This window comes from Ranitomeya imitator, chromosome 6, assembly GCF_032444005.1.
Source record: "Ranitomeya imitator isolate aRanImi1 chromosome 6, aRanImi1.pri, whole genome shotgun sequence".
In the NCBI taxonomy this organism is placed as follows: domain Eukaryota; kingdom Metazoa; phylum Chordata; class Amphibia; order Anura; family Dendrobatidae; genus Ranitomeya; species Ranitomeya imitator.
The window spans coordinates 450,578,407-450,604,147 of record NC_091287.1 but is presented as its reverse complement, the minus strand read 5'-3'; the positions used below and the strand labels follow the sequence as shown (position 1 = coordinate 450,604,147).

General features: G+C 43.0%; 1 protein-coding gene across 2 annotated transcripts in view; it reads left to right on the top strand.

Moving 5' to 3' along the window:
- The first annotated feature begins 1,821 nt into the window (after positions 1-1,821).
- SULF1 (sulfatase 1) overlaps positions 1,822-25,741 on the top strand; it is a 206,263-nt gene continuing 182,343 nt past the window's right edge. For both annotated transcript variants that reach the window (XM_069731461.1, XM_069731462.1), the window contains exon 1: positions 1,822-2,072. The gene's annotated coding sequence lies outside the window, so the exon portion shown is untranslated. The remainder of the gene's footprint in view (positions 2,073-25,741) is intronic.

The following is a 25,741-nucleotide window of genomic DNA, read 5'->3' as shown; positions in this document are numbered from 1 at the left end:
CTGCTGGCTGCTATTGTCCCCCTTCTCTTTGCAGCATGTTCAAGCAGTAATAAAGAAGTGAATGCTTGTGGTGATGTGTGAGGGGCAGACAAGCAACTCCTGGGATCCCAAATGAGTCCAATTGAATCACTGCTTCTCATTTTCTTTTTTTTTCCTCCTTCAAAGCGATTGCTGCTTCTCGGTGTATTTAACTCTTCACATAACGGGTGCATGTGCTGCGCTCACATACAAATGTAACAGTGATCACTTCTTCCATTGACTCACAATGAGAACTTTGCTGGGCGGAGCTGACGTTGGCATTTAACTCTTTGCATAATTTGTTCATCGCCACAAGAAGTATTTTTTCACCTAAATATAAAAAAAAACAAAAAAAAACTTTTTTTTTAACTCTTTCTTAGCTACATCAGCTTCTAGAAAAGCTGGGTAACAACTAATTTAGTCACCATTTCTGTTCCCACAGGGATTTTCAGCCCACTTGTCCCGACTTCTATATTGATGGGTCTCACAGTTTTGCTAGGAACAGATATAACCTGGAAAGAGCAGGAGAGAGTTTAACTATGTAACAAGTGAGAGTTAGGCTATGTGCACACCTTCAGGTTTTTTTGCGTTTTTTTTTTTTGCGTTTGTTCGCGCTAAAAACGCTATAAAAACTCATTAAAAACGCACACATTATGCATCCTATCATTTAGAATGCATTCTGCATGTTTTGTGCACATGGATGCGTTTTTTTTCCGCGAAAAAAACGCATCGCGGTAAAAAAAAAAAAGAGCATGTTCGTTATTTTTGCGGATTTTCTGCGTTTTTCCCGCAATTCTATGCATTTGGGATAAACGCACAAAAAAAAGCACAAAAAACGCACAAAAAACGTGTGTAAAATCGCGGTAAAAACGCATGCGGATTTCTGGCAGAAATGTCCGGTTTTTGTCAGGAAAATTTCTGCAAGAAATCCTGACTTGTACACATACCCTTACTCACGGAGTCGTGATACAGGAGAAATATATATGATTGTACCGTGTTAGGCCCCTTTCACACATCAGTTTTTTGCCGTCAGGCACAATCCGGTGAATTTTGGCAAAAGACGGATCCGGCAAAAGTTGTCGCAGGATCCGTTTTTTTTCTCATAGACTTGTATTAGCGCCGGATTGGGAAGGATGGCCTCACGTTTCATCCGTTTTTGTTTTTTTTTGCCGCAGCCGTCCAAAATTAGTTTAGCGGACGGAGAAAACGCACAGAGGAACGTTTTTTCTGTCCGGCGAAAAAATGCCCAGCGACGAATATCTCTCTCTCTGGAACAGAAAGTCCAAATAGAACAATATTACACTTTTAGAGTCTTCGGCTATTAAAAGTTATCAATATAAGTAATGTAATATTTTTTATATTACAGGTAAACGCTCTTCAGGATCATCTACTGCTGGGTACAGACCATAGATATTAATGAGTGTTTTGCCAATGAGCCCTGCAGTGTCTGGACAGTGATTGCTGAGTCCATGGACCAGATTGCATCTTACATAGGACTGCAGGGAGCAGCAGGAAGCCCCAGAGAAGGTGCTGGCCTCCTCCCTACTTGGACATTAGATCTGTCCCCAACACTGTGCATCAGAAAAGTGTGCCCCTCGCAGGAAATGACCCCCCAATAGGCCATAAAGCGATGATTTCGGTTGTAAAGGGTCCTAGTGGTCCCAGGGGATTGCAGGGGGGTTTGCTGTGAGAATGAGCACAAGTGGCCATCAGATGTGATCACACCCTCCGTACCTTCCCCAGCAGCAGCACCTCCTCCCTCCCACTCACCCTCTTATAGAGCTCCCCTCTCCCTGGCTCCTCAGGTTACTGGCGAGCAGACCTGCAGCTGGAGAGGACACCGCCTGCCCCGTGCTTGGATTGGGCAGCCCGTCCTGACAGACAGTGCTGCTGACTGAGTGCTGCTGACTGAGTGCTGCAGGACGGCTCTCAACAGATGCTTGGGGTCAGAGAGTGTCATCACGTTGGAGTGGGGATTAGAGCAGGGAGGCTGCGGTGCTGGAGCTGTGTGGTCTTCTGCCAGTGAAGGGGAGACCCCCGGAGACCGTCTTCAGGTACAGTGTCATCTTCTAGACCCTTAACGCCGTGTGCGCAGCCTCCTCCCCCTGTTCCCGGGGAAGGACACACTCACTGGACCTGCTGCTGCTGCTGGCCCGGGCACTGAGGGGTTAAAGAAGAGCTGACTGAATGATTCCCCGGTGTTTGTCACCAGGTCCGCAGGGAGTTGTAGTTACCGTGAGGTGAATCTGCTGTCAGGACTTTGTGTAACTTTATATAGAGTGGATGCAGCAAAAAAAGGCAACGCTGGGCAGTCCCATGTAAATATTGTGATTCCACAGCAGGCAGAAGTACGGGGTGTCACCGTGTGTGTGACTGTAGAGGGTGGACTTGTTACTGTCTCACTTCTCCAGCTGCTCTTCTGTGCGTCTCCCAGTCATTGAAAGAAGTAGATCAGCAGTCCCATGTAAAAAGAGCTCAAAAGCATTGTGATATTACATTGAGTTGGGACAAATGACAAATGCAGCACATCTTGCATGAATAGCCGAATGCATGTTTGTGTAGTGTTTGAAAAAAAAAAATGCAGTCCCATGTAAAACAGTAATTTGTTGTAATATGTAATCTGCTACATCCGGATAGAGGAAGGAGAGCTGACTTACTTGTATGTGCAGTGTTAACAGCTGAGTTAAGATAACCTAGCAGGTTCATTTGCAGTCCTATGTAAGGGTATGTGCACACGTAGATCCGCTGCGGATTTATCGCGGTTTCTATTGCGGATTCCACTGTGGTTTTCTATTGGAGCAGGTGTAAAAACGCTGCGGGTTCCGCACAAAGAATTGACATACTGCGGAATGTAAACCGCTGCGTTTCTGCGCGTTTTTTTTCCGCATGTGCACTGCGGATTTCGTTTCCCATAGGTTTACATTGTACTGTAAACTCATGGGAAACAGCTGCGGATCCGCAGCAAAATCCGCAATGTGTGCACATAGCCTAAGACAATAATTTGTTGTAATTGGTTGGGACTAATGTAATCTGGTACATCCGGACAGAGGCAGGAGAGCTGACTTGTATGTGTTCTGTAATAAATGAGTTAAGATGACATAGCACGTTTATTTGCAGTCCTATGTAAAAAAATAAAAAATAAAACACTCGTGATATTACAAATAAATAATTGTATGTAGAAGAGCTGTTTGTTGAGTGAAAATGATGCATCATGATGATCTGCAGTCCCATGTAAAGCTAATTTATTGTAATGTGAAATAGGCGGATAGTATTGTAATCTACTGCATCTGAGTAGAGCGGACTTGTATGTGTATTGTTAGGCTATATTCACACTTTGCGGATTTTGCTGCGGATCCGCAGCGGATTTGAACGCTGCGGATCTGCAGCAGTTTCCCATGAGTTTACAGTACAATGTAAACCTATGGGAAACAAAAAACGCAGTGCACATGCTGCGGAAAAAAACGCGCGGAAACGCTGCGGTTTACATTCCGCAGCATGTCACTTCTTTTCTGCGGATTTTCATCTGCTCCAATAGGAAACTGCAGATGAAAATCCGCAGAAGAAACCGCAGTAAAAACCGCGATAAATCCGCAGTAAAAACCGCGACGGGTTTTCACTGCGGATTTTGGAATTCTGCTGCAGAAAAATCCGCAGTGGAATCCGCAAAGTGTGAACATAGCCTAAGTCTCGAAAGCTTGCTCTGTAACATAATTTATTTTTGTCAGCCATTAAAAGGCATCATAACTAAAAGATTGCTCTCTGTGGGAAAACCAAAAATGACAATCTTGTAATAACTGATCTCCGATAATCTAGCAGGTTCGGCTGCAGTCCTATGTAAAACCATTCATTGTAATATCACACTAAGTTCATGCAGCTTTCTGATGTAGACCTGCTGAATCTATAGAGACCTGTGACAGATGACTGATATGCGAAGTGCGAATCTATCTTGTAGAAAATAATAATTGTCCACTTAAAAGATGTGATAATATTTCTAACTGCTGATGATCCACTCATTCTGGAAGATGCTGGTGACGTATTCTTCATGAGTGATGCTACTGAGGGATAGTAGCTGATTGTTCCAGAGCAGTCCCCATCAGGGCACAACAAATGGTTGTAATGTAAGGGTTAAAGTGGCACTTGGACAGAGAGGAAATGGCTGGTGTGTAGGTGTCACACATCATTAGTACAGGAGAGGCAGTCATTATGTGGGTATTTACCTTCCTGTAAAGTGTCAATTCTATATCCCAATGTGTCCTATCTCCTTCCAGCCATTGGGCTGCTGTGATGGTGGTGAATTGTATGCAGTGTAACATCCTACCTGGGGTCTTTCATTCATGGGTTAGTATTGTGTGTATGTGGTTGGCTGGTGTCTGCTAGGATCTGCCTCTCTGGGGACAGCGGTCACGAATCCACAAGGTTTCATTAAGTCAGAAATCACATTGTGGGAATCAATGGACTGTGACATCTTACCTGAGCTGCACAGGTAATTCGGCTCCATTATTTATGGCTGTCACTGGATCTTCCTGCATGTGCCTCTCGGTGTGTCCGGGCTTGTTTCTTTATGGCTCAGGGGCGGCTTCTGATTGCAATGTAAGGGAAAATAACAAGTGTTATCAGAGGTGAAAAAAATGAATCCAACGTTCTCATTGTGTTCGGCTGAGATAATATGCCTCGATGCAAAACTAAATATTCAACACTTCTCATGTTTATAAAAAAAAAAAAAATGACATATGGACACACTTTACTAAAATGGCTCAAGAGTGAACAAAATGATATATATGAAAATATATTCATGTATAGAAAATATTGCAACAGTACACTGTGAGACTGCTTAAAAATGGCACATACGGATCTCATAATAATAATAATATTATTATTATTATTTTTATTAATAGTAATTATTATTATTATTATTATCTCACAAGATGCTCTGAATTCATGGAACTATAAAGGGTTTATGGGATTTAACTGCAGAAAACTCAGAAATGTGCACTGATGTGACTACTTCCAGACATCATGTCACAATTATGGGTATAAACAGTATATTATATGGTTGAAACAAACCTTTACCATATTTCTTAATAAATAATAGATTTATTTCTAAATCCCAGAGACTTGTGACCCCCATAAATTATATGTTACAGATCTAAGTCTTGTACAGCTCTACATATTTGGGGTATAAGCAGTTACTAGCTTGTGCAAATGGATATAGAGAACAGAAATCACCTTTTATGAGGCCTTTTTTTTAGCTTTCTGTAAGGACTCACAAGTAGTGATCATGGGGACACATATTTTGGGGATTTCACTTAAGTAATTCTATGGAAAAACACAAAAGTTAAAATGTTTTTGTTAGTTCACATGGCTGAACAAGATGTAAGCAATAATTTATTGAGTCGGACCTTTATTTTGAACCACTAGTCATGTAAATTCATCATGTTTGTTTGTTAGATGGCAGAAAGTTAGGGACATACATTTAGGAGAGGGGACCACATGGCACTACATGTTCCCTATTCCAGGTCGGGAAGGCCCAACTATTTTTCTCATACGCTCTACCTATTCTTGGAGAAGGAAGGGTTGATGAATGGCCGTTTGGTTTTTGTCCTTTGTTCAGTCTACTCCAGCTCCGCACACTCATTGCATGTAAGGATAACCGGCCCTCCTTTCCCACAAACTCCCTCTTCTTTTTGGGCCCCAATGCAACAATTCAGTACAAATACCCGGAAAATACCAGCACACAGACCGGATTTAATTGTGTAGTATCAAAACTCTTGCAATATTCCATTGATGGTCTTGTGCCACAATTGTTACATCACAGTATCCCACCAATGGAGAGGCTACATATAGTAACATTAGCAATAGCATAGAAATGTCTAATCTCTACATAGACAATACTTGCAGTGCAAAAAATCCCATACTTGATTTATACAATATCTACGGTTCAAATAAAGAGAATTCTTCCACTTTTGCTCTTAGACCACAAGAGGTCCATGTTTCCACTGCTGGTAGATTCACTGCAAATCTATGGATTTTGTTGCAGTTTTCAGTTATACATTGGAAAATATGAAACAGTGAAATTCTACTGTATAAATTCACATGCTTCAAATGTAAAATCTGCATCACAGGTCAATTTGCAAATGGAAACCCTATGGATATTATTTCTTCTCTGGTATGTTTGGGTGAGATTTGGTGAAATCGCTTTGCTGCTACTGTAAGATGCTGTCAATTTTGTGCCCAAAAAATCATACTGAGGCCGGTTTCACACGTCAGTGGCTACGGTACGTGAGGTGACAGTTTCCTCACGTACCGGAGCCACTGAAACACGTAGACACATTCAAATCAATGCATCGGTGTAGATGTCATTGATTTTTTGCGGACTGTCTCCGTGTGCCAAACACGGAGACATGTCAATGTTCGTGGGAGCGCACGGATTACACGGACCCATTAAAGTCAATGGGTCCGTGTAAAACACGTACCGCACACGGACGTTGTCCGTGTGCAGTCCGTGTGCCGTGCAGGAGACAGCGCTACAGTAAGCGCTGTCCCCCCCACTGGTGCTGAACCCGCGATTCATATCTTCCCTGCAGCAACGTTTGCTGTAAAGAAGATATGAATAACCCTTTTTTTGTTGTTGTTGTTTCTCGTGTTTAAAGATCCATGTCCCCACCCCCTGTGCGCCCGCTGTTCTTAAAATACTCACCCGGCTCCCTTGTTGGCTGGCGCTGCTTCCTGTCCTGGCCGCACCTTCTCCTGTATGAGCGGTCACATGGGGCCGCTCATTTACAGTAATGAATATGCAGCTCCACCCCTATGAGAGGTGGAGCCGCATATTCATGACTGTAATCGGCGGCCCCACGTGACCGCTCATACAGTAGAAGGTGCGGCCAGGACAGGAAGCAGCGCCAGTGAGGGAGCCGGGTGAGTATTTTAAGAACAGCGGGCGGGCGCACAGGGGGTGGGAGGGGGGTGGGCACATGGACCTTTATTTTAAACACGAGAAACAACAAAAAAAAAGGATTATTCATATCTTCTTTACAGCAAACGCTGCTGCAGAGAAGATATGAATCGCGGCTTCAGCACCAGATGCAGGGGACAGCGCTAAACTTTAGCGCTGTCTCTTGCACAGTGCGTGTGGTACCCAGTGGGCACACGGGCAGCACACGCGTGCCGCACGTGTGCCGCACTGATGTGCCACAGAAACGCACGGGCACATGGACACGGATAATTCCGGTACCGGAATTATCTGGACGTGTGGGACTGCCCTGAAAACGTGCAGCATATCCACAAGATGGGAACATGGCTATACAATCCAAAAACCTCTATTCCAAACCTTGATCTTCCTTACCTTTTGTGCTCACAAATACCAGATTGGGACAATTTCAGCTTGAATAGTTTGAGATTTAATATGTGGTTTTGTCATGAATAAAGCAGCACTGGATACATTTACAGATAAATATTTAGAAACTTCATATGAAACGGCAGTGAATAATAATAAGCATTGCTACTTAATCCCAGACCATAATGACATGTGACCTTATTCACTGATTGAAAGGAGTTTGTCATAAGATAATTAGCAGCTTTGATCCCTCCACAACGTTCAGCTTTGGTGTACAAATAATTCAAATTGTTGTTTTCTACTGTATATTAGCCTTTCTCAATTTTCTTTACATGGCTACTTAGTTGGCTTTTGTGTTGCTATAGATCTTTTCATGTATAAAGAACACATCCATCCATCCATCCATCCATACCTGGGAGCGCAAGTTAGTGTCTGCTATGTGCAGAACATTGTCTCAAGGATACTGGTATTTCGATTTGTGATATCACATTGTTAGCGGTTAAGTCTCTGTCAGTCTTACTTAGAAAGGACATATTTGGTTTCAGAGAGCCTTCTGCTGTTTCACAGAGATTGACATGGAAGTAAAGTAACACATGACGGCAAAAATTAGATAAGCACATGAAGTATGATCAGAAAGATGGTGTGTTCTGCATGTTAACATTCAAGTTGTACTTTCCTGCAGGACTAAGTGTATGGTGTACTTAGCTATCCTCTTTAACCATGTAAATCATTCCAAGCATGTTCTAAGTGTCCTATTAAGCATTGAGCATGTCATATAGAGGTTGTTTCATTTAACTCACTTTATTAACCGGAGCAGAGATCTGCTGCTTTCTTATGCCACCATGTAGGTTACCTTTCATTTGAATAGTCTTTTAATGACTTTTTTTTTCATCTGTATTACCATGTTTCCTCCAGTAGTGGCCATTCTAGGAGAAATAAAAGGCAGCCCCTCAGCTATCCATGGTTTCAGACCCTTGAAAGGAATCTGTTAGCAGGTTTTTGCTTCCTCATTTTAGAGCAGCTTGAGGTAGGTAAAGAGACCCTGAATCCAATGATGTATCACTTAGTTTACTGGGTGCAGCAATTCTGACACAATCAGAGTTTTTAGAATTAGCAATACAGCAGAGCTGAGGAAGCTAACCCCGCCCACATCAGGCTCTGTGTCTGTAACTATGTACACAGTCAGCTGCTTATCACAGGAAGGGGCGGAGTCAGACCAGCATACACAGTCTGCTGTAGATTCTGTAGTCCGGACAGTGATAATCACCAGATGATAAAACCTTCAGTCCAAGTAAACAGCACACAGCTGGACATGTGACAAATAGTTGAAATCTGTGTTATAACCCCTTCCTCATGCCGTCCTCAGATTACATAGCAAAAACTGACAGATTCCCTTTAGTTTGTCTTGATGGAACAAGCTCTTTAAATGGTTAGTGACATGAATATTAGTATGAGCCGTTCTATGTTACTTAATGCAGATAACTGCAGCTCCTTTGCTCAAAACAATGTAGTAATGTAGATTGTTAAGCTATAGCTGAGCAACAGTCATAATGGGACATATGTTTACCCCAGCAGAACCATGATGAGCGTGTGTACCCAGATTACCATAGATTGTAAGCCTAGTGGGCACAGGTGCACCTACATTTGCTTAGTGATGAGGCCGACCCCAGGGTTGCCAACAGTCCAGAAATTCCAGGACTTTCCATAGGAATAGGATACTTTTTTGCCTTGTCAAGAAAAAAAAAAATTGAACATGTCTGTGATATTTTTGAAGCTGAAGAAAATTATACGGATTATTATGACTATAATTGTCCTCACTTTACACTTTACAGTGAATGTAGCTGATGTCTACTCTTCATGAGTCCATGGTTGTTCAAAAGTGATACATTTACAAGCTGTATGTCATCCAATTTACATTGCTCTCGTCGACATTATGGATGAGCCCCTATACAATTATCTATTATTTGAACTGATCCAGAATTGTGCTGATGGCTATATATGCAAAGCAACATACCAACACTTTGTAAGTGTACAATTACACACAGCAAAATGTCAATGTTTAGCTTGTTGATTGACACCAACTTGGGTTTGCATTTTGTCATTCCTTTTTTACTTTTTATTTTTTTTTGTGTGTCTGTAGCCCAATGTAACACATATGGTGCATTTTATTAGATTACGAAGTGCCTCTAACCCTGGTTGTACTGGATGAATGCAGTTGAGTGCTATGGAATACATAATCTCCCCCGGGCTTATCTGCTTTGTGGTATGTTACAGAAATTCAAAGCGAGAACTTGAAATGCACAGATTATACAAGAATGAACTAACAAACGTGTCTTCTGGTTTATGTGTAAAGTTCTGCCACTGACATTTTTACGAACGTTATCATAACATCTCACAATTGGTACAAATTTAAGAATACATACTTCTTTAACAATTAGCAATTTTGGTTTAGGTTTGGAGTATTACTCTCTGGAACTGGGATTAGACAGTGAAAAATTGGTGTTTTTGGATCCCTAAATAGAAAAACTTCCAACTGGTAATATTCAGAAAAAATGTGGTATAATCAAATATTACCAAGAATTTTTTTTTTTTTGCTTGATTTAAAAAAATAAATGTACTGCACCTTTAAGAAGCTTGCAACTTTTACACAATTATCTTCAAGAGTAACCTTCATTTATTTATTTCATTTTTTTTTTTTTTCATTAAACAATAGTAAAGGTAAAAAAAAATGTACGGTAATATTTTTCAGATAAGTCACCTTCTTTCTCCTTTTTAACTGATTCAATCTCAATATTCTTAATTTGCAGCTAAAATTTGTCTTCAATGAATACAGATTTTCCTATTGGTGAAATATGGGGTGACACTTGGTGCTTATAAAGTTCTATGGAGAACTGTAACTGTCATTGTAATGGAACTTGCAACAGAATGTCGGTGTCTGCCTCTAGTTCCTCCTTCCACCCATAACATTTTAAAGATCTCAGCTGTCATCTACCGTAACTCAATAATGTGAGAATCTGTCTTCATTGAATTCAGATTTTACCCAAGAATTGAGAGCAAAAGATCAATCCAGAGAATCAGATTTCTCTGACCAGATATATTCACAATTTTCTTATATTCATGTGTCTTTCAGTATGTAGTAAAACAAAGTCTACATACATCGCAAGTGCTGATGACGTTTTGTTCCTTACTTTTTTAAGTTTGTATTATAATAAAAAATGAGTAAAACTGTAATAAGTGCACAGACTAATAGATTAAGAAAAGATACATGCACACATCCGGGATCACCCAAACAATCCGTATTTAATTTCAAAAAAGCTTTATTGCAGAACCAGAATACACACATAAAAACAGTTAAAAATCCTTTAGGGATAGTTCACGTAGATCCAAATCCATAATAAAGGGTAAAATACCCAAAAGGAGTAACCCCTAGGCTGGAAATAGCAAAATATGGGAACATTCAAAGCAGCACAACACACATATGAGCTAAGAGTATCCACTGTGAGCAGAGTCCCAGCACAGTCTGAGTAACTGGTCAAAAAATCTATATATAAATGTTGGTTGTCCCTAATGAACCTATATAATTGGACAATATGTCCTGCAAAATAGTCCTGATAAAAAACATGTGTTGTCAATACAATGGGGACCCAATCTTCCCCTGACTGTAAACCCAAAAAGTGCACAGACCAATGCAATTCATAGAAATGCATGGTCATATGAAAATGAAGTTAATGAATAAATAGTGATTACTCAATGACTTTAGATAAATGCAGATGGACAAATGTTATATTGTCAGGGACTGTGTAAATTAAAGCTCCGGCTCAAAGCAGACTGTGACTGTACGTGTGTGTGTGTGAAAGCGGTCCTATATGCTGAGTTACTCCTTGATTTCTTTTTCTTCTATGTAAGCCTCTTTCTTTCTGAGTGTGATTATTCCTTGTAGCACAGATCAGACACTAAACTTGTTGTAGCTTGTATAAAGTTATCATTTGAAGAAACAATCGCAAATACTTTATAGAAATCGAAGGCGTCTTGTCACGATCCGACCACTCCCTGTGTCCAGTGGATGCTGTGAATGACAGCTCTGCCGCCCTATGGGATAGAGAGCTTGCTTTGCTGGGAGGATTGTGAGTGACAGCGCTACCATCTAATCTGAGGCAGAGGTGTGCGTACTGGGAATGACAGATCAGCCATCCTAAGTGTCCTCCATTCTGGGAGATTACAGGGCTATTTAGCACTCTGACAACTGTCAGACTATTGCTAATTGTAGCTTTCCTCAAGTGGTCTGTATTTACTCTGTGCTGAGTATTCTGATCTCCGCTGCTCACTTTGGATTTGCCATCCATTTGACTTACCCCTTTGTCTTGAATCGCTATCTTCCTGATACTCTGACCTCAGACTCTTAAGGTACCGTCACACTAGACAATATCGCTAGCGATCCGTGACGTTGCAGCGTCCTCGCTAGCGATATCGTCCAGTGTGACAGGCAGCAGCGATCAGGCCCCTGCTGTGACATCGCTGGTCGGGGCTAGAAGGCCAGAACTTTATTTCGTCGCTGAATCGGTGTGTGTGTGACGCCGATTCAGCGATGTCTTCACTGCTAACCAGGGTAAACATCGGGTTACTAAGCGCAGGGCCGCGCTTAGTAACCCGATGTTTACCCTGGTTACCAGCGTAAACGTAAAAAAACAACCACTACATACTTACCTACCGCTGTCTGTCCCCGGCGCTCTGCTTCTCTGGTCTGGCTGTGAGCGCCGGGCAGCCGGAAAGCAGAGCGGTGACGTCACCGCTCTGCTTTCCGGCCGCTGCGCTCACAGCCAGACCAGAGAAGCAGAGCGCCGGGGACAGACACGGAAGGTAAGTATGTAGTGTTTGTTTTTTTTACTTTAACGATGGTAACCAGGGTAAACATCGGGTTACTAAGCGCGACCCTGCGCTTAGTAACCCAATGTTTACCCTGGTTACCGGCATCGTTGGTCACTGGAGAGCTGTCTGTGTGACAGCTCTCCAGCGACCAAACAGCGACGCTGCAGCGATCCGGATCGTTGTCGGTATCGCTGCAGCGTCGCTATGTGTGACGGGGCCTTTACCTGACTCCGCTTTTGTCTTTTACCTTTGATTTATTACAAGTCCTCTTGTTACTGACCGTCGACCACTTGACTATCCTGCCTCATGGTAAGTCCATCCATAGTGACTAGCGTCACACTTCTAACTTGCCTTTCCCTTCATCACTATTTCTGTAGATCCTCATTTAAAAGGAGTCTGTTACCTGTTTTTTGCCACTTGATATAACAGCAGCATATAGTAGCGACATAGACCCTGATTTCAGCAGTGTGTCACTTACTGGGCTGCTTGCTGTAGTTTTAATGAAATCACTGTTTTTTATCAGCAGTGGATTATCACTTAAGGACTAGTAAACCTGCAGCCATGTAGTCTGTTATATTCATGAACTCTATATAATCCCGCCTACGCCACTGATTGGTAGCTTTCTGCCTATGCACAGTGAACACAAAAGCTGCCAATCTTTCATGTAGGTGGAGTTATACAGAGGTCACCAATGCACTCTGGGATCCTTCCTGAGCTCAGACAAAGAATGATTGGATTTCATGTTACTCTTAGAAGAAACAGCTAAGCGTTTTAAATGCAATTTCTAATTTTTCCAGTAAAGATTTGCATTTTTTTCAGCAGCTGCAACTACTTTTCTTCTTTTGGATTTTGTACATTTGGTCAGAGGGCAGCACTGCGGCTCAGTGGTTAGCATTGCAGGGGTCCTGGGTTCAAATTCCATCAAGGACAACATCTGCAAGGAGTTTGTATGTTCTCCCCATGTTTGTGTGGGTTTCCTCCGGGCTCTCCGGTTTCCTCCCACATTCCAAAGACATACTGATAGGTAATCTAGATTGTGAGCCCCATCGGGGACAGCGATGATAATGACTGTAAAGTTCTATAGAATTAATGATGCTATATAAGTGAGAAAAATAAAGAATGGAGTCCCATGCCCCTGCCTTATGTGGTGAGCTGGCTTCCATTTTTTTCCTTTTTTTTTTGTTACTCCTAAATTATGTTGCTTCCAGATGGCAACAAAAGCCTAGTGACATATTCCCCTTAAAAGGCCATCCTTCATAGGACTGAAAAATAACTATGCTTTTCTCATGTGTTGTCGTCCTCCCTGGTAGCCTCCATTTGCCTCCTGCTGCCATCTCTACTCAGATCAGTGATTCTTTCCTCCTGCCTCCAAGATGGCCACCACAGTGGCTTGCAGAGTGAAGTGGTAAGTCTAAACTATGCCTCCTTTGTTTTACCTATAGTACTACACAGAAAATTCAGATAAGGCATGGCTTAGACTTACCATTGTATTTCTTATGCCACCTTGGTGGCTAACTTGGAGGTGGCAGCGAGAAGCAAATAGACAGTACCAGCTAGGGTGCCTATACATGTGAAATGGATAGTCACTTTTCAATCGCAGGGTGCTTTAAGGCTTCTTTAAGATTTTACACTATATAGAGTACTTTTGGCCTTTCCCATGTTCATTTCTATAGCAATAACTGAACTCTTGACTTAATACGGACTTCATTTTTTTTCTAGCTGTGTTATAATAATGTAAAAATTAAGAGGCTTGTGTTGAATTTCCATTCACTATCCTAATGGTATAACTGTATTGTAAAGCTCTGTAGCATTTACTGATTTTTTTTTTTTTTATACATTATAAAAGATTAATCGAATTTCAAAGAGGTATATTTCAAAATGTATTACATGTTTAACCCCTTTACCCCCAAGGGTGGTTTGCACGTTAATGACCAGGCCAATTTTTACAATTCTGACCACTGTCCCTTTATGAGGTTATAACTCCGAAACGCTTCAACGGATCCTGGTGATTCTGACATTGTTTTCTCGTGACATATTGTACTTCATGATATTGGTAAAATTTCTTTGATAGTACCTGCGTTTATTTGTGAAAAAAACGGAAATTTGGCGAAAATTTTGAAAATTTCGCAATTTTCAAACTTTGAATTTTTATGCAATTAAATCACAGAGATATGTCACACAAAATACTTAATAAGTAACATTTCCCACATGTCTCCTTTACATCAGCATAATTTTGGAACCAATTTTTTTTTTTGTTAGGGAGTTATAAGGGTTAAAAGTTGACCAGCAATTTCTCATTTTTACAACACCATTTTTTTTTAGGGACCACGTCTCATTTGAAGTCATTTTGAGGGGTCTATATGATAGAAAATGCCCAAGTGTGACACCATTCTAAAAACTGCACCCCTCAAGGTGCTCAAAACCACATTCAAGAAGTTTATTAACCCTTCAGGTGTTTAATAGGAATTTTTGGAATGTTTAAATAAAAATGAACATTTAACTTTTTTACACAAAAAATTTACTTCAGCTCCAATTTGTTTTATTTTACCAAGGGTAACAGGAGAAATTGGACCCAAAAAGTTGTTGTCCAATTTGTCCTGAGTACGCTGATACCCCATATGTGGCAGTAAACCACTGTTTGGGCGCATGGGAGAGCTCGGAAGGGAAGGAGCGCAGTTTGACTTTTCAATGCAAAATTGACAGAAATTGAGATGGGACGCCATGTTGCGTTTGGAGAGCCACTGATGTGCCTAAACATTGAAACCCCCCACAAGTGACACCATTTTGGAAAGTAGACCCCCTAAGGAACTTATCTAGAGGTGTGGTGAGCACTTTGACCCACCAAGTGCTTCACAGAAGTTTATAATGCAGAACCGTAAAAATAAAAAATCATATTTTTTCACAAAAATTATATTTTTGCCCCCAATTTTTTATTTTTCCAAGGGTAAGAGAAGAAATTGGACCTCAAAAGTTGTTGTCCAATTTGTCCCGAGTACGCCGATACCCCATATGTGGCAGTAAACCACTGTTTGGGCGCATGGGAGAGCTCGGAAGGGAAGGAGCGCCGTTTGACTTTTCAATGCAAAATTGACAGGAATTGAGATGGGACGCCATGTTGCGTTTGGAGAGCCACTGATGTGCCTAAACATTGAAACCCCCCACAAGTGACACCATTTTGGAAAGTAGACCCCCTAAGGAACTTATCTGGATGTGTGGTGAGCACTTTGACCCACCAAGGGCTTCACAGAAGTTTATAATGCAGAGCCATAAAAATAAAACAAAATTTTTTTCCCACAAAAATTATTTTTTAGCCCCCAGTTTTGTATTTTTCCAAGGTTAGCAGGAGAAATTGGACCCTAAATGTTGTTGTCCAATTTGTCCTGAGTACGCTGATACCCGATATGTGGGGGGGAACCACCGTTTGGGCGCATGGGAGGGCTCGGAAGGGAAGGAGCATCATTTGGAATGCAGACTTAGATGGATTGGTCTGCAGGCGTCACATTGCGTTTGCAGAGCCCCTAATGTACCTAAACAGTAGAAACCCCCCACAAGTGACCCCATATTGGAAACTAGACCCCTCAATGAACTTATCTAGATGTGTTGTGAGAACTTTGAACCCCCAAGTGTTTCACTACAGTTTATAACGCAGAGCCGTGAAAATAAAAAATCTTTTTGTTTTCCCACAAAAATTATTTTTTAGCCCCCAGTTTTGTATTTTCCCAAGGGTAACAGGAGAAATTGGTCCACAAAAGTTGTTGTCCAATTTGTCCTGAGTACGCTGATACCCCATATGTTGGGGTAAACCCCTGTTTGGGCACACAGGAGAGCTCGGAAGGGAAGGAGCACTGTTTTACTTTTTCAACGCAGAATTGGCTGGAATTGAGATCGGACGCCATGTCGTGTTTGGAGAGCCCCTGATGTGCCGAAACAGTGGAAACCCCCCAATTATAACTGAAACCCTAATCTAAACACACCCCTAACCCTAATTCCAACGGTAACCCTAACCACACCTCTAACCCTGACACACCCCTAACCCTAATCCCAACCCTATTCCCAACTGTAAATGTAATCTAAACCCTAACCCTAACTTTAGCCCCAACCCTAACTGTAGCCCCAACCCTAGCCCTAACCCTAGCCCTAACCCTAGCCCTAACCCTAGCCCTAGCCCTAACCCTAGCCCTAGCCCTAACCCTAGCCCTAACCCTAGCCCTAATGGGAAAATGGAAATAAATACATTTTTTTTTATTTTTCCCTAACTAAAGGGGTGATGAAGGGGCGTTTGATTTACTTTTATAGCGAGTTTTTTAGCGGATTTTTATGATTGGCAGCCGTCACACACTGAAAGACCCTTTTTATTGCAAAAAATATTTTTTGCAATACCACATTTTGAGAGCTATAATTTTTCCATATTTTGGTCCACAGAGTCATGTAAGGTCTTGTTTTTTGCGGGACGAGTTGACGTTTTTATTGAAAACATTTTTGGGCACGTGACTTTTTTTATCGCTTTTTATTCCGATTTTTGTGAGGAAGAATGACCAAAAGCCAGCTATTCATGAATTTCTATTGGGGGAGGCGTTTATACCGTTCCGCGTTTGGTAAAATTGATAAATCAGTTTTATTCTTCGGGTCAGTACGATTACAGCGATACCTCATTTATATCATTTTTTTATGGTTTGGTGCTTTTATACGATAAAAACTATTTTACAGAAAAAATAATTATTTTTGCATCGCTTTATTCTCAGGACTATAACTTTTTTATTTTTTTGCTGATGATGCTGTATGGCGGCTCTTTTTTTGCGGGACAATATGACGCTTTCAGCGGTACCATGGTTATTTATATCTGTCCTTTTGATCGCGTGTTATTTCACTTTTTGTTCGGCGGTATGATAATAAAGCGTTGTTTTTTGCCTCGTTTTTTTTTTTTTTTTCTTACGGTGTTTACTGAAGGGGTTAACTAGTGGGACAGTTTTATAGGTCGGGTCGTTACGGACGCGGCGATACTAAATATGTGTACTTTTATTGGTTTTTTTTTTTTATTTAGATGAAGAAATGTATTTATGGGAATAATATTTTTTTTTTTTTTTCATTATTTTGGAATATTTTTTTTTATTTTTTTTTACACATTTGGAAAATTTTTTTTTTTTACTTTTTTACTTTGTCCCAGGGGGGGACATCACAGATCAGTGATCTGACAGTTTGCACAGCACTCTGTCAGATCACTGATCTGACATGCAGCGCTGCAGCCTTCACAGTGCCTGCTCTGAGCAGGCTCTGTGAAGCCACCTCCCTCCCTGCAGGACCCGGATCCGCGGCCATCTTGGATCCGGGGCTCGAGCAGGGAGGGAGGTGAGGAGACCCTCGCAGCAACGCGATCACATCGCGTTGCTGCGGGGGGCTCAGGGAAGCCCGCAGGGAGCCCCCTCCCTGCGCGGTGCTTCCCTGCACCGCCGGCACATCGCGATCATCTTTGATCGCGGTGTGCCAGGGGTTAATGTGCCGGGGGCGGTCCGTGACCGCTCCTGGCACATAGTGCCGGATGTCAGCTGCGATAAGCAGCTGACACCCGGCCGCGATCGGCCGCGCTCCCCCCGTGAGCGCGGCCGATCGGCTATGACGTACTATCCCGTCCAGGGTCAGATAAGCCCAGGGCACCTCGACGGGATAGTACGTCTAAGGTCACAGAGGGGTTAATAGTGAATGGCACATGATAGCGAACATACTCTCCAAGTTTGGCACATAATGTTTACAAATGTTCTAGGTGTTCTGCTTTTGTCACACGACACACATCTAATAATAATAATAATAATTTTTTATTTATATAGCGCCAACATATTCCGCAGCGCTTTACAAATTATAGAGGGGACTTGCACAGACAATAGACATTACAGCATAACAGAAATACAGTTCAAAACAGATACCAGGAGGAATGAGGGCCCTGCTCGCAAGCTTACAAACTATGGGGAAAAGGGAAGACACGAGAGGTGGATGGTAACAAATGCTATAGTTATTCGGACCGGCCATAGTGTAAGGCTCGGGTGTTCATGTAAAGCTGCATCACATCTATGCAGTAATCCAGTTTGACCCAAACAAACTGCAGCATTTCCTCATCAATGGTCATTAGAACTGTGGAATTGTGGTCCTGGAGATCATTCAGTGTTGCTGGCAAAGAGCTTAAACAATATGTGTGATGTACCCCCTAAGGAAAGTCACACACTGCCAGATCGGGAGACCTGGGGGGCCATCTGCAGAGTGCCAAGTCAACATTAGTACAGCTCCTAATCCACTGGTTTGGGAGTTCATCGTTGAGATAGCGACACACCTCTGAATGCCTTCGGGGTGGAGCTCCGTCTTGTTGGAAAATGAAGTTTCTGGAATCAGTTGTCAGTGGCAGAAACAACCATAACTCTAACATATCGAGGTACAATGTACTCATCACAATCTTTTCAGTGATTTTCAAGATTGCATAGAAAACATTTACTTTTGGAGAAACTTTCAGTTTCCGCAGTGGCATTGGGATTTTCTGCTCCCCATCATCGTTCATTGTGATGGTTCACCTTTCCACTTAAGTGGAAGGTTTGCTCATCACTGAACACTAGCCGGGAAGGGAATTCTTCAGCTTCCAATGAGGCCTGAAAAAGTGCAGAGTTCGTATTAGATGCTATGGTCGGCTGGGCTCAAATGTTGTAATAGCTGAATTCAATATGGTTTCTGGCACAGTCACTGTTGCAGAATCTTCCAGTCGGCTGAGGAATGCCAAGTTCACAACTTGCACAACGTGTTGATTTCTGTGGACTGCGTGCACAGGTCTCTTGAACCCTCTCCACTGCTTTGCCTGTAAATATAGCATCATGTGTCCTTAAATTATCGATACCACTGCAGAATGCTCAGGTGACCAGGTGGGTCACTTTCACGCTGTCTTCGGAATGCTCACTTAAAAATTGCTTTATACTTCTCATACTCCAAAACACAACGCTTTTTCATGCAAAGTGGCCATTTTGGCATCTGATGCCGCCCTGCCATCTCTTGAGTCACAAGCAAGTTTGCACACTCGAGTTACAAACTCTGAGGTGTGTCTTTTCAAAACATTATTTTTACAAATGGGTGAAACTTATATCTTTGCAGTAATATAAATTAAAAACCTGATGAAGCCATTTCCCTATTCACATTTATTTGCAAAACAATTATCCTGCTCTCACCCCCATTTTGCTTGCAGCCCTCTAGCCCTTACTACAACCATTATACAGCTATTTTACGGTTCTGAAGTCCGGATCCCCCTTTGATGTCTATGAGGCTTAGGTAAAGTTCTGGTACCAGACCCGAACTTTGGTCTACAGTTTGGTCGAACCCAACGAGCTCGAACATCCACGAGTCCACTCATCCCTATTCTTCTTGTGTTAATACCAGCACAGAATTTGGCTTCCACTTTGGCACGCATTGCACTGAAACTGGGAGATTTGTTCACATCTACTGGAGAACCCCTTTAACAATGCATTTAGTTGTGTTCCATACATAAGCTTTTAGGTTACAAAGGTTCACAACCTTTTGGTAATATACACATTACTAAATCATTATAATATAATCATTTTGTAGAGTATGTCTGTCCTATAGATGTTTACAGTAGTTAAACTATGTTTTTTTTTAAGTAAACGCTTACAGATCACTTCATGTGTAAATACAGGATAAAACCAGAAAAATGCCAAATACAAAGGGAAAGTTAAGATTTTTTTTTTTTTTTGGTGACCTTAAACTCCTGCTATTAGGCATTTTGCACTTCTTCCGGTACTTTTGGAAGTATTCAGCTGTAGTCGTTTTTATATTATAACTTAATATGACATATTTACTGGATAAGTCATAAAAGTCTCTATCAGAGGAGCTCCCACCACTCCACTCCTGAGTATTGTGGACATGCCATCTACTATATAATTGTCCAAGGGTCACTTCCGTCTTTCTGTCCTTCTTTCTTTCTGTCACGGTTATTCATTAGCTGATTGGTCTCGGCAGCTGCCTGTCATAGCTGCCGCGACCAATCAGCGACGGCCACAGTCTGGAAGAAAATGGCCGCTCCTTACTACCCGCAGTCAGTGCCTGTCGTCCGCATACTCCCATCTGGTCAGCGCTAACACAGGGTTAATGCTGGTGGTAACAGACCGCGTTATGCCGCGGGTAACACACTCCGTTACCGCCGCTATTAACCCTGTGTGTCCCCAACCTTTTACTATTGATGCTGCCTATGCTGCATCAATAGTAAAAAAAGTAATGTTAAAAATAAAAAAAACAAAAAACCTGCTATACTCCACCCTCCGTTGTACGCTGAGCCGCTCGCGCCTGCCACCATCTTCCTTTCCCAGCGATGCATTGCAAAATTACCCAGAAGACCTAGTGGTCTCGCGAGACCGCTAAGTCATCTGGGTAATTTTGCAATGCATCCTGGGAATGCAAGATGGTGGCATCCGCGCGCCCATCGGCACAGCGCTGTTGGATCCCAGGAGTCGGAGAGACAGGATGCTGAGAAGCAGCGACAAGAATGATGAGTATGTTAGGACTACAAAGGGCCCTCGGATCGTTAGGTGAGTATGTTTATTTTTTAACCTGTGACATATATGGCTGGGCAATACAGGTCCTTCTCAAAAAATTAGCATATAGTGTTAAATTTCATTATTTACCATAATGTAATGATTACAATTAAACTTTCATATATTATAGATTCATTATCCACCAACTGAAATTTGTCAGGTCTTTTATTGTTTTAATACTGATGATTTTGGCATACAACTCCTGATAACCCAAAAAACCTGTCTCAATAAATTAGCATATCAAGGAAAGGTTCTCTAAACGACCTATTACCCCTAATCTTCTGAATCAACTAATTAACTCTAAACACATGCAAAAGATACCTGAGGCTTTTATAAACTCCCTGCCTGGTTCATTACTCAAAACCCCCATCATGGGTAAGACTAGCGACCTGACAGATGTCAAGAAGGCCATCATTGACACCCTCAAGCAAGAGGGTAAGACCCAGAAAGAAATTTCTCAACAAATAGGCTGTTCCCAGAGTGCTGTATCAAGGCACCTCAATGGTAAGTCTGTTGGAAGGAAACAATGTGGCAGAAAACGCTGTACAACGAGAAGAGGAGACCGGACCCTGAGGAAGATTGTGGAGAAGGACCGATTCCAGACCTTGGGGAACCTGAGGAAGCAGTGGACTGAGTCTGGTGTGGAAACATCCAGAGCCACCGTGCACAGGCGTGTGCAGGAAATGGGCTACAGGTGCCGCATTCCCCAGGTAAAGCCACTTTTGAACCATAAACAGCGGCAGAGGCGCCTGACCTGGGCTACAGAGAAGCAGCACTGGACTGTTGCTAAGTGGTCCCAAGTACTTTTTTCTGATGAAAGCAAATTTTGCATGTCATTCGGAAATCAAGGTGCCAGAGTCTGGAGGAAGACTGGGGAGAAGGAAATGCCAAAATGCCTGAAGTCCAGTGTCAAGTACCCACAGTCAGTGATGGTGTGGGGTGCCATGTCAGCTGCTGGTGTTGGTCCACTGTGTTTCATCAAGGGCAGGGTCAATGCAGCTAGCTATCAGGAGTAGAGTTGAGCGACCTTGACCTTTTTAGAGTCGAGCCGGGTTTCGCGAAACCCGACTATCTCAAAAGTCGGGTCGAGTGAAATCGGCCGATTATGACGTAAAGTCGGGATCGACCGAAACACGAAACCCAATGCAAGTCAATGGGGCAGCATAGTCGGCAGTGAGTGGGGGCCAGGAAAACACCTAGAGTGCCCATTTTAATGTCAAAACCATCCATTCTTCTTAATGAAGCTTGTCAAGCGTAATTTACCTTATAATAATTGGAAGGCATTTGAAATTGGGGGTCATTTGGCTAAAGTTGTGGTGGGTAGGGCTGGTTCAAGTAATTAGTGGGCCCAGGAAATCTGGACCACGTCACGGCAGTGGAGCAGGGAGAGGTAAGTATTTCAACTTTGCAAGTGCTGTGAACCTGAGCAAGCAGGGGGGGCCCACTCGTTGGCATTGGCACTGGCACAGGGCCCCTCAAAGTACAGCGGTGTGTTTGCACGGCGGGGGCGCCTCCCACCGGCAGCAACACTTTTGCGTACCATGAGAGGCCCTGTGCCAGTGACATCGCCAACTAGTATTCCTCCCCCCACCTGATGAAGGAACCTGCACTTTCATCTGCACCTTCCTGTTTGTCCCCGTGTAAGGTGGTATGGTATGCGGGAAGGGGGACCTGACTTTCAGCAGGGTCACAATCTTGCAGTGTAGCGTGCACGGGAAATGTTGCGTTATGGGTCAATGTACCAGCAGACTCATCTATCACTGGCTGGGCAATGGGCAGGATGAGGAGGAAACACAGATATAGGCCCAAAGAATAAAGTGGGCTAAATGCAGTTCAAAATTGGTAACACAGGACTAATCAGGGGGCATTGCAGTGGAGGACAACTGGAATGAGAGGCTGACACAGAGAGTAGGCCCAAATCAGTAAGTAGTCGAAATGCAGTTCAAAATTGGCAACAGTAGTAAACAGGCGGCACAGCTTTGTTCAGTGGAGGAGAACAGCAAGGAGTGGCAGACACCGATAGTAGGCCCCAACCCAACTAGTAGGCCAAATGCAGTCTAACATTAACAACTATTTAACGAGCGCCTGAAAATGGAATTTCAGGACAGGAAACCAGGAGAACAGCAAGGAGCGGCAGACACCGATAGTAGGCCCCAAACCAACTAGTACGCCAAATGCTGTTGTTCCGTTTAACCACAATTTAATGAGAGCCTGAAGATAGAAGTTCAGAAAAGGCAACCTGGAGAACACCTTGGAGTGGAACACACCATCTCTCTACACCCCATACCCAATTTGTAGGTCTAATGCAGCGTAGTTTCCAACAACTACTAAACGAGAGCATGATGATCGAAGCATTGGCGAGGAAACCTGGGGAACACCTTGGAGTGGAACACACCATCTCTCTACACCCCATACCCAATTTGTAGGCCTAATGCAGCGTAGTTTCCAACAACTACTAAACGAGAGCATGATGATCGAAGCATTGGCGAGGAAACCTGGGGAACACCTTGGAGTGGAACACACCATCTCTCTACAGTGGAACACACCATCTCTCAACACCCCATACCCAATTTGTAGGCCTAATGCAGCGTAGTTTCCAACAACTACTAAACGAGAGCCGGAAGATCGAAGCAATGGAGAGGAAACCTGGGGAACACCTTGGAGTGTAACACACCATCTCTCTACACCCCATACCCAATTTGTAGGCCTAATGCAGCGTAGTTTCCAACAACTACTAAACGAGAGCCGGAAGATCGAAGCAATGGAGAGGAACGTTGGGGAACACCTTGGAGTGTAACACACCATCTCTCTACAGTGGAACACACCATCTCTCTACACCCCATACCCAATTTGTAGGCCCAATGCAGCGTAGTTTCCAACAACTACTAAACGAGAGCCGGAAGATCGAAGCTCAGGAAAGGCAACCTGGGGAACACCTTGGAGTGTAACAAACCCTCTCTCTACACCACGGAAGGGCTGATTCTTAGGAAGGAAGGCTGTCGGAAAGAAGCAGGGCGCGTTCGAGGGTGATTATATTCTTATTAGGTATATACTCACCCTCGGACGCGCCCTGCTTCTTTATTTGTAATGAATGTTTATTTGCAATGTGGTTTTGACTTACTCTATTTTTTTGGTAAATAATGATTTTATTATTTTCATTGTTTTGCATCTTCTTGGCAATAATATAAAGAAGACGCGACAGGACAACACTCGGTGGATGCCATATCTGTGTTTAAAATTGAAAAAACCTTTCAGTTAACTACTTGCAGGAGAAAGTTATTGTAGCTGGTGGCCATTTTTAGTACTGTACCAGATTTTTGTTGTATGTGTTTGTTTTTAATGTTAAAATGTCTGCATTTGATATCTCTCCAGTATTTTCTTTTTTATAAGCAAAATACTTATTTTTATATTTTCTGATGTTGGTTCCAGGGGTACACGGGCAGCAGTGCCCTGGTCAGTGTAGTAGTTGAAAGAATGGACCGCAGACAGGCATCGAAGGCCTAAAATAAAAAAATTGGGCTGGCTGTAGGCAATTTTAAATTGGTTCCAGGGGTACACGGGCAGCAGTGGTGTGGTCAGTGGAGGCCTAGTGGAAGGAGTGACCGCAGATAGGCATCGAAGGCCTAAAATAATAACACATGGCTGTAGGCAATTCTAAATTGGTTCCAGGGGTACACGGGCAGCAGTGGTGTGGTCATTGGAGGCCTAGTGGAAGGAGTGACCGCAGACAGGCATCGAAGGCCTAAAATAATAACACATGGCTGTAGGCAATTTTAAATTGGTTCCAGGGGTACACGGGCAGCAGTGGTGTGGTCAGTGGAGGCCTAGTGGAAGGAGTGACCGCAGACAGGCATCGAAGGCCTAAAATAATAACACATGGCTGTAGGCAATTTTAAATTGGTTCCAGGGGTACACGGGCAGCAGTGGTGTGGTCAGTGGAGGCCTAGTGGAAGGAGTGACCGCAGACAGGCATCGAAGGCCTAAAATAATAACACATGGCTGTAGGCAATTCTAAATTGGTTACAGGGGTACACGGGCAGCAGTGGTGTGGTCAGTGGAGGCCTAGTGGAAGGAGTGACCGCAGACAGGCATCGAAGGCCTAAAATAATAACACATGGCTGTAGGCAATTTTAAATTGGTTCCAGGGGTACACGGGCAGCAGTGGTGTGGTCAGTGGAGGCCTAGTGGAAGGAGTGACCACAGACAGGCATCGAAGGCCTAACATAACAAAAATGTCAATACAATGGTATTGTCAGTGGCAGGCATTGAAGGATGTCAGCGCATAGACTAAACATTGGTGGAGCTGTGAGATAATTTTGCAAGTGGTAGAGCACTGTTTGAGCTGGGGTGGGGGGAAACTGTCTTGTGGCCGGCGGTACAGGCCCAGGGCCCCTCATATTACAACGGTGTGTCTGACGTTGGGTGCGCACCACCACCGCCAGAGACACTTTATTGTACTAGGAGGGACCCAGTGGCAGTGCCGTCGACCAAAAGCGGGCTCACCCACCTCTTCAGACAAACTGCACTCTCACGGGTGCTGTCGCCAAGTGTCGATACCACGGCCCCGTGTGGGGAGTTTGGCCATTTAGTGAGGTGTAAACATGTCGTATGCTGGACAATCAGGTGCAGAAAATTACGAGATTGGAAAAGGCATTCAGAATTGTCCACAGGCAAGACCTTTTCATAGGAAAGCTAGGTGTCAGCCGGGCAAGGTGGGGCAAAAGATTTTGAAATCCAGTTGTGGTTCATTTTAATGAAGGTTAGATCATCTACATTTTGGGTAGCCAGACGAGTCCTTTTTTCTGTTAGTATTGAACCTGCAGCACTGAATACTCTTTCTGATAGGACACTAGCTGCCGGGCAAGCAAGCTCCTGCAATGCATATTCTGCCAATTCTGGCCAGGTGTCTAATTTTGATGCCCAGTAATCAAATGGGAATGACGGTTGAGGG